We start from the raw sequence: 17040 nt of genomic DNA, 5'->3' as shown, positions 1-17040 counted from the left end.
CAGGTCATGATCTAACGGTTCATGAGTTCTAACCCTGCACTACTGACAGCTCAGAGCCTGGAGCCTGTTTCGGATTCTGTATCTCCCTCTCTCTCTGCCCCTCCCCTGCTCACACCCTGTTTCTCTCTGTCTTTCAAAAGTAAATAAACGTTAAAAACAATTTTTTTTTAAAGAATACATGTTCTTCGTAAGCATACACAAAACATCCTCCAGGACAGATCACATGTTATGTCACAAAAAAAGTCTTAACAAATTTAAGAAGACTGTAATCATACACAATATCCTGTCTGACCACATCAGAATGAAACTGGAAATCAACAGATGGAGGAAAACTGGAAAATTCACAAATGTAGAAATTGAACAACACACTCTTGAACAACTAATAGGCCAAAGAAGAATCAAAAGGGAAATCAGAAAATATTTTGAGGTAAGCAAAGTGAAAACACAACAAACCAAAACTTATGGATGTAGCAAAAGCAATAGAAAGAGTGGAGTTTATTATTAAAAAAGAAGATCTCAGATAAACAACCTAATGTTACAGCTCAAGGAACTAGAAAAACAAACTAAGCCCAAAGTTAAAGGAAGAAAAGAAAGAATAAACATTATGGCAGAAGTAAATGGAGTAGAGAATATAAAATAGAAAAAAAAGGAAAACTAAGAGTTGTTTTTTTTTTAAAGATCAACAAAATTGACAAACTTTTAGCTAGATGGAGAAAAAAAGAGAAAATCCTCAAAGCCAGAAATGAAAAATGTGACATTAAACTTATGTCACAGAGGGGCGCCTGGGTGGCTCAGGGGTAAGCATCTGACTTTGGCTCAAGTTATGATCTCACAGTTTGTGGGTTCGGACCCTGCATCAGACTCTGCCGACAGCTCAGAGCCTGGAGCCTGCTTCGGATTCTTTGTCTCTCTCTCTCTCTCTCTCTCTCTGACCCTCCCCAGCTCACACTTTCTCTCTCTCTCTCTCTCAAAAACAAATAAACATTACAAAGAATTAAAAAAAACTTATGTCACAGAAATAAAATAAATGATTATTTTATTATCTTATTATTGACCATTATGAGCAACTATATGCCAACAATGTTGATAACCAAGAAGAAATGGACAAATTCCTAGAAACATACACCGACAATGACTGAATCATAAAGTAACAAGAAATCTGACCAGATCTGTAATTAGTAAAGAGACTGAAGTGGTAGTCAAAACCTCCCAAAAAATAAAAGCTCAGACCCAGATGGTTTCACTGGAGAATCTACCAAACATTTAGAGAAGAATTAACACCAATCCTTCTCAAACTCTTTCAAGAAACTGAAGAGGAGGGAACACTTTCACACTCATTTTATGAGGCCGGCATTGCTTTGACACCAAAGCCAAAGACACTACAAGAAAAGAAAACTACAGGCCAATATCCCTCATGAATGCAAAATCCTCAACAAAATATTAGCAAATCAACTTCAACTGCAGATTAAAAGGATCATACACTATTACCAAGTGGGATTTATCCTTGTGATGCAAGGATACTTCCAACATATGAAAATCAACACAGCAATACATCACATCAACAGAACAAAGGATAAATATCACATGATCACCTCAATAAATACAAAAAAAGCACCTGACAAACTCTAATGCCTTTTCATGATAAGAAACCACTCAACAAACTGGGAATAGAAGGAAATTACTTTAACATAATAATAAAGGCCATCTATGAAAAGCCCATGGTAACTAACAGCATACTCAATGGTGAAAAACCGAAGGCTTTTCCTCTAAAATCAGGAACAAGGCAAGGATGCTCACTCTTGCCACTTCTATTCACACAGTACTGGAAGTCTTAACAAGAGCAATTAGGCATGAAAAAGAAATAAAAGGCAACTAAATTAAAAAGGAAGAAGTTACATTTTGTCTGTTTATAGATGATCTGACCTTATATGTAGAAAGCCCTAATAATTCCACACACACACACACACACACACACACACACACACACACACGTTAGAACTGATAAACAAATTAAAGTTGCAGGATACAAAATCAACAAACAAAAATAAGTTGCATTTCTATACACATACAATTAACAATCCAAAAACGAAATTAAGAAAACAATCCCATGTACAATAGCATCAAAAAAAAATAAAACACTTAGAAATAAACAAAAAAGGGCAAAAGACTTTTTTTTAATGTTTATTTTTGAGAGACAGAGACAGAGCATGAGCAGGGAAGGGTCAGAGAGAGAAGGAGACACAGAATCTGAAGCAGGCTGCAGGCTCTGCACTGTCAGCACAGAGCCTGATGCTGGGCTCGAACTCATGAACCTTGAGATCATGACCTGAGCCAAAGTTGAACACTCAACCAACTGAGCCACCCAAGTGCCCCAAAAGACTTCTTTTTAAGTGTATTTGAGAGAGATAGCATGCATGTGCACATACAAGCGGGGAAGGGGAGAGGAAGGGGCGGTCGAGAGAGAAAATCCCAAGCAGGCTTCATGCGTGATGTGGGGGCTTGAACTCATGAACCACAAGACGATGACCTGAGCCAAAAGCAAGAGTCAGACTGAGCTATGCAGGCGCCCCTGTTTTTTTTTTTTAAAGGGGCAAAAGACTTTTACACTAAAAACTACAAAGTACTGTTGCTGAATGAAATTAAAGAAGACATAAACAAAAAGATATCTCACATTCATAAATGGGAAGACTTAATATTGTTAAAATGTCCACACTACCCAAAGCAATCTACAGATTCAGTGCAATCCCTATCAAAATGACATTTTGCAGAAACAGAAAAAACAATCATAAAATACATATCGAATCTCAAAGGTCTTTGAATAGCCAAAATAATCTTGGGAAAGATAAAGGTGGAGGCTTTACACACTCTAACTTTGAAACATATTACAAAGCTATGGTACTCAAAACAGTATAGTACTGGCATAAAGGCAGATAAAGAGACCAATGGAACAGAATATTAATTCCAGAAATAAACCCACACATAAGGTCAAATGATCCTCAACAAAGGTGCCAAGATTATACAATGAGGAAAGGATAGTCTCTTCAACAAACTGTGTTGGGAAAACAGATATTCACATGTAATAAAAAAAAAAATGACACTGGACCCTTATTTTATATCATACACAAAAAACAATTATAAATGGATTATAAACGTTAAGACTTAAACATAAGACCTGATATTATAAACCTCCTATAAAAAAAAAAAAAAAGAGGAAAAGCTTGATGACATTAGTCTTGGCAATGATTTCTTGGATAGGGTACCAAAAGTACAAGAAACAAAAGCATAAGATTTAAACATAAAACCTGAAATTATAAAACTCCTATTAAAAAAAAACAAGAGGAAAAGCTTGGTCTTGGCAATGATTTCTTGGACAGGATACCAAAAGTACAAGCAACAAAAGCAAAAATAGACAAGTGGGACTACATCAAACTAAAAAGCTTCTGTATAGAAAAGGAACCAATTAACAGAGTGAAAATCCATGGAATGGGAGAAAATATTTACAAACCATATATCTGATGAGGGTTTCAATCCAAAAGGTATAAGAAACTACTGCTCAATAACAACAACAACAACAACAACAACAAACAATTTAAAAATGGGCAACAGACTTGAGTAGACATTTCTCCAAAGAAGACACACAAATGGACAACAGGTATATTAAAAGATGCTCAACATCACTAATCACCAGGGAAATGCAAATCAAAACCACAATATCACCTTATACATGTTAGGATGGCCATTACCAAAATGAACCCAAAATAAAACCAAACAAAACTAAACAAAAAACATAAAATAACAAGTGTTGACAAGGATGTGGAGAAATTAGAACCCTTGTGGATTGTTGGTGGGAATTGAGAAAACAGCATAGAGGCCCCTCAAAATTTTTTAAATAGAACTACCATGTATATGAGCCAGCAATCCCACTTATGTAAATTTATCCAAGAAAATTGAAAACAGGATCTCCAAGAGATATCTGCACTCTTCTGTTCATTTCAGCATTATTCTCAACAGCCAAGAGGTGAAACAACCTAAATGTCCATCGCCTGATGAATGGGTGAAGAAAATGTGGTATATATACATACAATGAATATTATTCAGCCTTAAAAAGTAAGGAAATTCTGGCACATGCCATAACATAAATGAACCTTAAGAACATTATGTTAAATGAAACAAGCCAGTCACAAAAAGGCAAATACTCTATGATTCCACTTACATGAGGTATCTAAAGTAGTCAAATGCAAAAAAGAGAGAGAGATAAGGAGAGAGACCAAATGCATAGAAGCAGAAAGGAGAATGGTGGGGTGGGGCGAGGAGAGGGGAAGGGGGTGGCTGTTCAATGGGTACAGAGTTGTAGTTGTGCAAGATGAAAGAGTTCTAGAAATTTGTTGTAAAACAGTGTGCATATAGTTAATAATACTGAACTATACACTTAAAAATGTTAAGAGGGTAAACAAATTGTTAAAAATTTGTTATTTTTTACTACCACTAAAAAAAACCTACAACACTTTTTCATCAATTCAGGAAGTATATGAATGAGGACTGTGTAGTCAGACCTTACTAGTGTTGCAGAAAATACAGAAGATAGAAACCCAATTTATAATGAACCTATAACCTATTAACAGCCCCCCAAATATGTGAGGTTTATAGGTTTGAAACATTTTGAGATTCATGACCTAATTTATCAAAACAACCCTGGGAGGTATATATCATTTCCATTTCATAGCTGAGATTACATGGGTTTAGAGTCATTGCCTAAAGCTGTCCCACTGATAAGAGACAGAACTAAGATTTTTTTTTTAATAACAACTTTATTAAGATACAATTCACACACTAAAATTTATCCTTTTTTAAAAAAAATGACAATTCAGTAGTGTTTAGTATATTCAGAGTTGTATAGCCATCACCACTATTTCCAGAATGTTCTTATCACCCCCAAAATATACCTGTACCTATTAGCAGTCACTCCCCTTTCTCCCGACCCCTACCCCCAAGTCCTGAGAACCACTAATCTACTTTTTTAATTTGCCTGGTCTGAACATTCTATATAGATAGGATTTACAACATACGGCCTTCTATGTCTGATTTCTCTCACTTGGCATAATATTTTCAAAGTTCATCTGTGTTGTAGCATGTATCAGTACTTCTTCATTCCTTTTGGTGGCTGAATAACATTTCATTGTGAAGATAGTCCCCATTTTGTTTATCCATTCATCAGTTGATGGGCATTTGGTTTATTTCTATTTTTTTAGCTATTATGAATAGTAAGTTTTTGTGTAAGTTATATATAAGTTTTGGTGTGATCATTTTTCTCGGGTATATACCTAAGTTTGGAAAGAACCAGGATTTGAGCACAGATCACTTCATCCTGAGCTAATACAATATAAACTATTGAGATCATTCTAATGGCATCAGAGGCAATGAGCTGTATAGGCCACAGCACAGACCTGGGGGGTTGGGTACCCTGAATGCCGGGTGCTGCTCTGTCACCCACCAGCTATGGGGCAAAGCCACTCTGGACATTCAGTGATTCGAGTAGAATCATCTCTAAGGTAAGTCCTTTCCCACTCTAAAATAATTCTATGGTGGTTGATATCCAACCGAAATTTTTTTCAAAAGCAGAAAAAATTTTTTCAAAAGCAAAAAAAGCTACTGCTGGGAGTTTTGACCAAACTTCCAAACTGACAGAGAGAAAAACTCCATGAGATGTACTGATATGAAAACTCAAAACCTGCTGGAACACAGCCATGAGAAAGGCGTATTTTTCTCCCTCCAGCCAGCCTTCCCGCTTCCCCTTGTGGATAATGAGGGCTCAACCAGTGCAATCATTCAAGCCTGGAAAAGAGCCAACACAGAGAGAGCAAGCCTGGGGCTCCACTGGGGACAGGGCACATTCACTGTTGTCATTTGCTAAATCCGCACATTCCTGAGGGCACAAAAACACACAGTAGAGCAGCAGTCCAGGCCAGCTGGCTCTCTCTGGAGGGCATTTCACTGTCACTGCCCTTGGGCTGGAGTTCCACAAAGCACTTTCCCTTCCAAGCAGGCACAGCCTGTTTCAATGGGATACCACCAGGAGGCACAGAGGCAGGAAATCAGCAGCAATGTTTCCTGACCCATCCCATTCCATTCTCTTTAGGGTGAGAGATTGTGTAAATATTTATGTTAGTTGGGTTTATTAAAAAGAAAGAAAAAGAGAAGACCAAGAGAAGAAATAAGTACACTTTGGATGGAATCTTATTCTGATCTACAGGAAAAGTTTTGCCTCATCTATTTTCCACTGCTATCTTCAAAATTTCGAGCAGTGATACTGGTTTTATCAGAGCTTTTGCATATTATCAAAAAAAAGTGATTTCCATAAACCAGAGAAATCAATTCCATGACCTTTTAAGTGACCCTTGAACTTTAAAGAGAACACCTTGCAAGAAAATTACCTTAAACACAAAAATCTATGCAAAGTATACTCTTCCCCTATATGCAGGATTCTTCCATAGAAGGCACTCAGCAAATGTAATGTGAGTTTAATACAACCAAACGGAATTCTGCGTTGTGCCCAATATGAGCCCAAACCTTTGTCCCTGTTTAAAAGGTGGGACTTGGATGCTCCTGGAATGAGGGGCCAAGACTCTGGCTCCCTATGGTCAAGTGCAGGTGTGTTTCCCACTATTCTCTTCTTGCTCCTCTTCCGCATCCCTCTTGCTGCCCTTCCTTATCAATCCTCTTCACACTCATTTCATTTCTCTCTGACATCTTTTGCCCCTTCCTTGTATATGACCTCATCTTTCTACTCTAGTCTCAAAGCCCCCACCGTCATTTTTCCCAAAGTCAACAACTAGAATCGATTCCATCTAAGGCTTTCCTTCTTCCTCCCCTAACTCACCCCCACCTTCAGCAGGGAAACAGCCACATCCTTTCCAGAGCCTTGGTCTGTCCAAGGCCCCCTGGGTCTCAGGGAGGGATGCAGTAGCCCAGAGTGGAGAGGTCATGAATATGTCCTGCCTTAGTCATCTGCAACTTCACCATCTCCTTCAAGACACTGGAACCAAAAGTACTCAAGCAGCAACACCTATTTAACCTCAGGATTTTTTCTGCATTGCAAATGAGGCAGGATGTCAATATGTGTCTATCCTCCCAGGGCACCCTAAATCCTACCATTTACAGAGCCCTGTCACAGGCAACATCTCATTTAAATTTATGACAACCCAGGGGTGCTTGGGTGGCTCAGTCAGTTAAGTGTCCGACTTTGGCTCAGGCCATGATCTCGCAGTTTGTGAGTTCGAGCCCCGCATCAGGCTCTGTGCTGACAGCTCAGAGCCTGGAGCCTGCTTCGGATTCTGTGTCTCCCCCTCTCTCTGCCCCTCCCATGCTCATGCTCTGTCTCTCTCTGTCTCTTGATAAACAAATATTAAAACAAAAAAAATTTTTTTTTTAATTTATGACAACCCAGAGTATAGACCACAGCATTGGCGGCACCTTCTCTAAAGTCCAGGTTCCATTTAGTGCAGAACTGGGAACTCAGGACCCCTGGCACTACGTCCCCAGCTGCCTTCCTCCAAAATAAAGGTTCCTCTCATTGGCTTCTGTGTTTTTTTCCTCAGGTGTGCACTACATCCCACCTCACATGCCCTAATCCTTCCAGAGGTCTGTTTTCAGTCAATCTGGACTATCTTGCTAACTCCTGGAAGACAATGCCAGACAAAATAAAGAGATAGGACAAGACACCAAGACTCTGAATGAGGTGCAGATAGGAAAGAATAATGTCTTATGGTGGAAGCTTCTAGAAACCAATCTCTGAGGTTTGAAGGTTTCTAGGGGAGTGTTTGCTTCTCCTATAACTATTAGACATCCTTTGGGGTACCTGGATGGCTCAGTTGGTTGGGCACCCGACTTTGACTCAGGTCATGATCTAATGGTTCATGGGTTCGAATCCCATGTTGGGCATTGTGCTGACAGCTCAGAGCCTGGAGCCTGCTTTGGATTCTCTGTCTCCCTCTCTCTCTGCCCCTACCCTGCTCATGCTCTCTCTCTCTCTCTCTCTCTCTCTCTCTCTCTCTCTCTCTCTCTCAAAAATAAACACTTAAAAAAATTTTTTTAATAAAAAAAAAACTATCAGACATTCTTTTGCACTGCCGAATACATTGAATTGAAGAACAAATTAAAAGTGCACATGCCTACTGACACTGGGAACAAGAAGGATGTAGGTAGACAGTGGTTTTCAACCTTTTACCTCAACACATATGACAGATGGCATTCAGAAGCCTAGCACATTCTCTTGGGTGTACCCAGAGTTTAACAACCCCCAAAATATCGAGGGACATCCTGAAATAATTAGCCCCACCTTTCTAAATGTTGGATCAGCAAAAGTAGGCCACAGGCCATAGGAAACACAAGAAAGTCCACACTTACATACAATCCGAGACTCCACCCCTTTCTGCCACTAAAGAAATCATCCTGGAATTCTTATGAGAGTATTGTGGAGATAATGAATTTATTCTAAATTGTTTTAAAAAGCAAATCTTTCAAAAATAGCAACACCTCATATATTATTAGCAATATTGCAAATTACTTGCAATAAGCTTATGAAAAACCAGCACTGGTATGGAATAATTACCTCACCAAAAAGAATTGAGGCTAATAATTATCAAGTTTGTGAGTCAGACTGAAGCTTTTGCAGGGAGGGATTATGTCTCATTCATTAGGACATCTTCCACATTGTCTACAAATATCTGACATCACTATGCAGTTCAATACGTTTTTGATTGAATAATTTTAAATCGCCTTTCCAGTTTCCCATAAAGTAAATCTCTACACTGCCCTCCTCAGTTCAAAGAATCACTGCATTTCAGAGTCAGACAGAAATTGGAGGTATTCTGCTCAACGAACATGTATCAAGTACTTGCTATGTACTTAGGGTATGCTAAGGGCTGGGTGTGCATTTAATCCTCACAACCCCATTAAGTAATAAACATCACTTTGTAGAAGAGTAAAATAAGGCTCAGAGAGGTTAAGCTACTTGCCTAAAGTCACCCAACCAGAAAGAGGCAGATCCCAAAGTCCATGCTCCAGACCATCCACCACCCCAGAGGTCCCAAGAGATCCAATGACTTGCTGGCGTTGGTGTCCTTTGGGGACATTCCCAATGGGGACATTCCCATTTCCGAGCACTTGCCACCACTCCACCTTCACTAAGGAGAGTTCCTGCAGGGAGGCATTCTCTAAATTGGAAAGATTCTATTCTCACCTGGAAAGAGCCTATTTCTCCACAAAGCCCACCACGCGTATCTGCCGCTTGGACATCAAGCTGTGGGAAAGACAAGCTCAGAGAATGTTTTCCCCATGATCGCTCAAGAACAACAGCTCAGTAGCAATTTGGGTCAATTCTGAGACTGGCTTTCATAACTCAGCCTGTCCCATTTCCTGTCCCTTTTCAACTGCAAAAAGCCACCCCACCCTTAGCGATGAACAGTATTTCAGACTTGCTGCCCAACATATACACTCGGGTGCCACCCTGTCTTCTAGGACCAGGCCATCTTGGTATACATTGAATTCCCCAAACTTCATGTAACTCCCTGCCTCGTCCTTCCATACCACCCCGCCCCGCCCCCTACTCTGGAGGATCTACTCCTACTGTTCTTCACAGATTTCCTTTGCTTTTCTTCAGAAACCATTCAAATAAAGTGTAAATATGAAGTTCTACCTTTTCCTGCAGATTATCACAATCAGATTGGACGCATTCGGCTCTTGAATCAGCATCCCTGTTCATCTGCAGCTGAAGACTATCCTCCCTTGTGGAGAACAACACCCTCTCAGATGGTCCCTAGGATCTGGCTTTTCTGTAGCTGCCAGATCCTGGGGGAGGATGGACATTGAAGAAGTGTTCAGCTCAGGAAAGCATCACAAGCGCCTAGCAGTAACCTCCTGGAATTAGCTCCACCCGACTGTCGTTGTCAGGCTGACTCTCACTCAAGCCTCAACACCTCTGGACCCTCAACAATGCCCCTGCCTTTGTAAAAGGCTGGATTTAGTCCTTTTATGCCTATGCCTCTTTTGCTCCACAACAATGCTGCCTAATCTAGAGAAAGAATGTCTTCATGTCAGTATCTGTGTGGTTTCATTGGCTGTCCCCCCAAAGAAGGAATTGTCTGACTCTCCCAGTGCTGGATTCCTCAATTGCAACACTGGAGCTAGGCTGGGGCAGCGTTCGCAAAGCCTCCCTGTGGTTGTTTGGTTGGAGGTCTGCAATCTAGTTACCCTCCTTACTATTCTGGGATGCGTATCCCAGAAACAAAGCCAAAGACAAGGACAGCCCAGTGTGCAAAATGCATCCATGAAGGTTTGCTAAGACAGTGTTTAAAATATCATTCCTGTAGAATTTTTCCCTTTAAAAGGAGAACCAAACTTTTCAAACAGAAATGAATCATAAGGCAACACAAAAACCCTATGTGAAGTGAAAACGCTTGCAGAGCACACCCTCACCTTAGGTCACAGAAGTGCCCGCTGCATGTACTGCCTGTATTATTACCACAGATGTTCTGCAGCCCATCATATTTAATCACAAACATGTGTGGTATTTAGTTCAGCTATGTGACAGGAAATACCATTTGTAAAATACTAACCCACAGCAAAACCTACCCGTGCCTTTGAATATTATCTGTGCTGGTTCCAGCTCAGCTCCCCAGCGCCACTCCCCACCCCCACCCCCCCACCCCCCCACCCCCCCCCCCCGCCACTGTGGATTTAACCTCCACTTCTCCAGGATGAATCTGGGTCCTGGCCGTTTTTTTAAACCTTGTTTTTATAATCTTCTCATTTCCTAAATCTGGAGAGTAGTATAAACAGATAGTAACCCAAACTAACTAGTCCCAGGAGACGGTCTTTATGTGAACAAAGAAAAAATTTTGGGCTGGGTGGGCCATTCTGATTTCAGAATGTTATTCTCACCGTGACACTTTTTTATATTTATTTAGTTACTTTGAGATGGGGGGAGGGGCAGAGAGAGAGGGGGAGAGAGAGAGAGAATCCCAAGCAGGCTCTGCACTGTCAGCACAGAGCCTGATGTGGGGCTCAAACTCATGAACCATGAGATCATGACCTGAGTGGAAATCAAGAATTGGGTGCTTTACTAACCGAGCCACCCAGGCGCCCCTCACCATGACACTTTTATGGAATATGTACACCACATCCATATCACTGCCATAAATGCTATGGAATTTACTAAGCAGAGACCTCTGAGCCTCACTTTCTTTATCTGTGAAATGGTGATATTTGCCTCATATGTCAATTGCCACGTTATGGGTACTTGGTACATATAGTTTTCCTTTCTCTTTGTCTTTCTCCTTTCTGTTTTCCCTGTCTCCCATTCTAGCCTTCCTTTCTCAAGTCAGGAAGAAAGGAAAAAGCCCAGACTCTGCAGTTTGCTTTAGCATCAGGTCAACTTGTTACAAATCCTTTTCTAGAACTAGGTGTCCATTCTGTCTGGCACATGACTATGCCTCTATCCTGCTCTCCAGGATGTGATCTGTTCCTTAGTCCCTTGTGCTTGAATCCCTGCTCAGGGTTTCTCCTTGAAGACGGAATCTCTCAAAACAGAAAGAAGTTAACAGGCTTGGGGAAAAGACCCATGGTCAAATGTGTTTGAGAAACCTTGGTTAAGCAAGGGTTTACATGTCTCTCTCTTCATGGCATTCCTTCCCAGAGCCTTCAGAAGCTAACCTTCTTATGGGCTCCAGGATGGGATAACAGGAAGCCATCCTCAAAGACCCACATGGATGGTTTGCCTCAGAACATTCTGGAATGTGCTCTTTTTTTTTTTTTTTTAAGGTTTATTTACTTTTGAGAGAGAGAGAGCAAGAGCAGGGGAGAGGGAGAGAGACAGAGACAGAGGATCCAAAGCAGGCTCTGTGCTGACAGCAGAGAGCCCTACATGAGGCTCGAACCCACAAACTGTGAGATAATGACCTGAGCCAAAGTCAGACGCTTAACCGACTGAGCCAGCGAGCCTCATGGAACATGCTCTTCTAAGAATAAAGTGTCTGGGGCTAGGAAACACACAGTCCACCTTTAATTCCTGATGCCCTGGCCTTTTCATTCTGTTGCCACCACCGTCTCTGCTCTGACCATGAAGATTGGCTCCAGGCCCAGACAGCTTCTCTAGTTTAGCAGAGTCTCAGCATCACTCTCAGAACAAGCAAACCCCAGGTTCTTCCCCCGGGACACCAGCAGTTCTCATGGAAGGACATGAGAACTGTCCTTTTGCTTACCCAGACAGGAGACCAAAGAGCTTCCAGATAGGCCATGACTGGAGTGAACTCTTGCCTGTGACCTCAGCAAGCATATGAGAGTTTTGATCCCCAGGTCATCCTCTGGCATTGAGGGTGGCATCTGGCAGCTCTCTTCACTGGCAGCACTAAAGCCTCCCACCCCAGGTCCTGGCCTCTTCGGCCAAGGCAGGGAGCCCACCCGGGTCTCAGACCCTCTATGGGAATCAGGCTCTGGAATGCTGCATGATGCCCAGGGCACACTCCACCCCTGGAACTGTGGAGCCTCAGCCTTTCTCTCCCCAACCCCACGAAGCCCCAGCCCAAGGTCATCTTCCCTTCACGGGCCTCTGGGACCCTCCTCAGTCTCCTACTACAGAGGGTCCAGGAGGGAACACGTGTGGGGCTACGGGCCAGGGCCAACCTCTCATCTGCCCCTTTAGTGAGTGGCACTGAACCCTTGGGCTATTCTCTTAGGGAAGAGTGAGCACCCAGCACATTCCACAGCCAAGTCTTGTCCAAAGTGTGAAGGAAGGAAACTACCTCAATCAGAGTCTTCTTGGTGGTAGACACAGTGCTGGGACTCATGGTCTCAACCAGCCATCTGCCTGCCCTAAAGGTCTGTTCTCTGTCCTTAGGACCTATAGGTGGCAAATGGGGACCTCTTGAGCCACAATTAAGAGGAGCTCCTTGTGCATGGTCTCCTGCCCTCTAGTCGCAGCAAGGGCTCAACCCACAAAGGCAGAAGAGCATGGAGGTCTAGGGGACAGACTCTCACACCCAAGTCACCTGGCCTCTCATCTCACTTCCTCTACTTACTATCCCTGACACATGTTCCTTAACATTCTCAGGGTCCTCATCTATAAACTGAAAATGAATCACACCTACTTCCCAAGTTCTAAATAAGTTAATGCCAAATTAACAAGTAAAATGCTGTATCATAGGCACTCAAAAAATAGTAGCACAGTGCTTACAAGTGAGGAGTTCTTGAGTCAGCACTGACCATTGCTAGCAGCCCCAGGCCGAGCACCAGGCTGGGCCAGGCCCGCAGGTGACACTGATGAGGGCCCAGGGCTTCCTGCCTAGTCCTAAACTGGTTCTCCCATTCTATGGCAAGAGAAAACCAAGATGCAAGCCCAGCGTGTACTGAGCTGTGAAATAAAAAGCACAACTTAAGCAAGTCAGCACGGCACCTGGACATGGCAAAAGTAATCACGAAAAAGACTGATCAAAAATGATGTAGGGCTTTTCTACGTGTGGCTGACAGTTGTAAGGTGAAACCCTGGGACCACACTCATCACCCATACCGGAGACTCAGCATGGCTGTGTCCCAGCGATCTTCCACTGGCATGACTCAACTCCCCAGGGGACACTTGGCAGTGTTTGGGGACATTTAGTTGTCACAACCAGGGGCAGTGGGTACTACTGACATCGAGTGGGTAGGGGCCAGGGATGCTGCTTAACATCCTACCATGCACAGCACAGCTTCCACAACGAAAAATTACCTGGCCTAAAATGTCAATAGCACTGGGGCACCTGGGTGGCTCATTTGGGTAAGTGTCCAACTCTTGTCAGCTCAGGTCATGATCTCATAGTTTGTGAGTTCAAGCCCCACATAGGCTCTGTGCTATTGGTGCAGAGCCTGCTTAGGATTCTGTCTCTCCTTCTCTCTGCTCTTCCCCCACTTGTGCTCGCTCTCTCTCAAAAAATTAAAAAAAAAAAAAAAAGTCAATAGCACCAAGGTTGAGAATCCCTGCTCCTTGTTGAGAAGGCCAGTGAGCTGAGTATGCCAAGCAGGATATCTGCCCTTCTGCATCTGTCTACTTTGTAGATAATCCATTGGAAGCTTAAGTTGGGCAATGTGCCTGAGGTGACACAACCAGAAAAAGGTGCTGTCAGAATCAAACCCTGTCTGAGCCCCAAATCTCACGCCCTTTCCACTACACCACACTGATTACCAGGGCAGTAGTCACAACAGGAGAGAGGGCAGATAAAGTTTTTATATAGAAGACTTGCCAGCATTTGGACACCAAAGTGATCTAAAAAAAACACAGGAAAAGGGGGAATCTGGCACTTAGAAAAGTAGAGCCAGAGGAGAGGCAGCAAGAGGGGCAGGTCTGAGGTACATCCAAGTGGAAATATCTAGCAAGGAGCTAGAAACACAAGACAGTACTTGGAGAGAAAACCAGAGGCTACACATCTAGAGCTGGGTCTCTTTCTAGGCTAGGTGAGAGCAGAATGCAGGAGAAAACAGGGGAGGCCACATGGCATCCAAAGCTGAGGACTGCTCACTTTATAGGAGGAGGGGGAAAAAGGGAGAAAGGGAGACACACCCAAGAGGTCAAGGTAAAACCTGGAGGTGAAAGGATCCCTAAGGCAGGAAAGAATGTCCTCATGAGGCCTTGAAGAGCAGCAGAGGGCAGGGAAAACAGAGGTGAGAGACATCTGGGTTTAGTGACAGGGTCTGTAGGGATGGGGTGGGAGCAATTTCACCAGTGGGTGGGGGTGAGGCCAGGCTGCCAGTCTGGAAGCAAAGGGAATACAGATGCTGGGGCCCACAGGCAGAGGCTGCGGTTGGCGGTCCATGTCTTGGCCACCTCAATCCCCCAGCCCCCAGTTCCTGGTTTGGGCAGCTCTGGGGCTGCATTGTTTCTTGGGTGCACTGGTTTCTGGCAGCCCTAGCAAAAGCCCCCCTTTTCAAACCCTACCTACACTCCAGTCTCAGGAGCACAAAAAGGCCCCAGGGCTTCCCACTCTCCAAAAAATCCAGCCCACCCCTGGCCAGGAGAAGGAGGCAGACAAGTGAGCCTTCGAGCCTTCATGCAGGCGAGGGCCAACAAACAAGGCCTGCTTTCAAGGCTGCCTTCTGGTATTTATGTTCCTGTGGGCTCTCCAGTGGGAAGAGCTAGGCACTCAAGAGGAGGAAATGAGAAAGGGCATTATCTCCTCAGGGGCCCCCAGGGCTGGGCGGGGGTGCACGACGCTGTGGTTACTGGATGGTGGCTCCCGGGTTTCAACTCTGCATTCTCAAAGGAAACCTTGAAAAAGATGTGGGATAAAGTCAGCTGAAGGGGCCTGGCTCAGATCACACGTCTTAAACATGCAAATCTCCTCCTTACCCTCTTCTCTGCAGGCCCAAGGGCCCTCCTGAAGATAAGCAGAAAGTCCTGGAAGTTTAAAGAACTCTCTGGATCCAGGATCTCTCTCTGGACTTAAATATTGGGGGTGGGGGACAAAATCTACCACTTTGCTATGAAACCTGGTCAAGTAATTTGTCTTAATTACCATGTAATTATTTTTAGTGTTTTCAGAAGAAGCTGCAGCTAAATGGCCCAGAAAGGATATTTAATGCTTTAGAATGTGATTCCCTCCCACACACTAACCATGCTGCATTCAGATTGGAATGGTCTGAGAAGTTAAGGACCATCACATGCTGGGAGAGACCCAGGACCTTCATCCTTGGATGCTGGGGCTCTTCTGCCGCATGTTCTGGTACAAATTCTTGTACCCCCAACCCCTGCGCATTCACTCAGCAAATAGTGTCTTCCAAGTGCTGGGTCCTGGGTGAAACACCATGCAGACAACAGAAACCAGTATGACCTGATTCCTGTGGTGGGGAAAGAAGGGTTTAGAAGTTAGTTGTGTGTGAATCCTGGCCGCATCACTGACCAGCTGTGTGACAGGCGCAAGTTACTTTAATTCCCCAAGTGTGAAAAAAAGCATAATCATAGTTAACTTTTACTGTTTGTTATGGGCTGAATTGTGCCCTGCAATTCAGCCCTAATGCCTAGTACTTCAGAATGTGACTGTGGTTAGATAAGGGCCTCTAAAGAGTTGTTTCAGTGAAAATGAGACTGTTAGGGTAGTCCCTGAGCCAATCTGACTGGTGTCCCTATAAGAAGTGAGGACATACAGACAGACACCAAAGAGGAAGACACAGAGAAAATGCCACGTAAGGACACAGCCAAGGAGAGAGGTCTCAGAAGAAACCAAACCTGCCAGCACCTTGATCTTAGGTCTCCAGCTTCCAGAACTGTGAGAAATGTATTTCTGTTGTTTAAACCACAGAGGCTGTGGTTTTCTGACATGGTAGCTAGAGCAAACACAGAGAGGGTTCTTGAGACACTAAATAAAGTAACACCTATAAGATGGCAGGTGCATAAATAGAGGCTGTTCTCACTAGATTCCTGCCCCCAAGCTGCTTATAACCTAGTAAGAAAGACCAGAGGTAACAACAAATGAAAGAATGTGCTCACTCTCCCGCACTAAAGCATACTGGGAGGTTGGGAGAGGACAGCCCTGGCTCAGAGGCAGGCAGGCTCTCTGGGGAGGGGACACATGCTTGGGCAGAGACATGGGGCAGCAGATGAGGCATCAGTGACCATACCCTCTTGCCCATGTTTCTGTGCATGTGAGTTACACGCCAGTTAATACGAGCATAGGGGACTGTCTCCTGCCTGGCTTCATCCATGAAACCCAGTTGTGCACAGGCTGACTGACTGCTGCTACGGCAGGTCTCACCTCCGTAGCTGCCCAAACTGGACCACAAGCCCCAGAGACAAAGACATCAGAAGTAATCCAGGCTGTGTGCAAGCCTCACATCAAATGCATTTTGGTTTATCTGTGGCCAGTCCACCAAGCGCACCTGGAAATGCCCGAATCACTGAATACATAGGCAGGAACCACTGACTTACAGAGAACCAAAGCACATTTGCTTCAATCCTCACCATTCCCGGCAATTCAATGAATGTACATGTATAAATATGTAACTTGAACAATTCTAAGA

General features: G+C 43.5%; 1 protein-coding gene across 2 annotated transcripts in view; it reads right to left on the bottom strand.

Moving 5' to 3' along the window:
• The window catches only part of STON1 (stonin 1), a 48688-nt gene that overhangs the window by 13710 nt on the left and 17938 nt on the right, over positions 1 to 17040 (bottom strand). The window lies entirely within an intron of this gene.

This window comes from Prionailurus viverrinus, chromosome A3 (genome assembly GCF_022837055.1).
Source record: "Prionailurus viverrinus isolate Anna chromosome A3, UM_Priviv_1.0, whole genome shotgun sequence".
NCBI classification, from domain to species: domain Eukaryota; kingdom Metazoa; phylum Chordata; class Mammalia; order Carnivora; family Felidae; genus Prionailurus; species Prionailurus viverrinus.
This window is presented reverse-complemented; position numbering and strand designations above follow the sequence as displayed.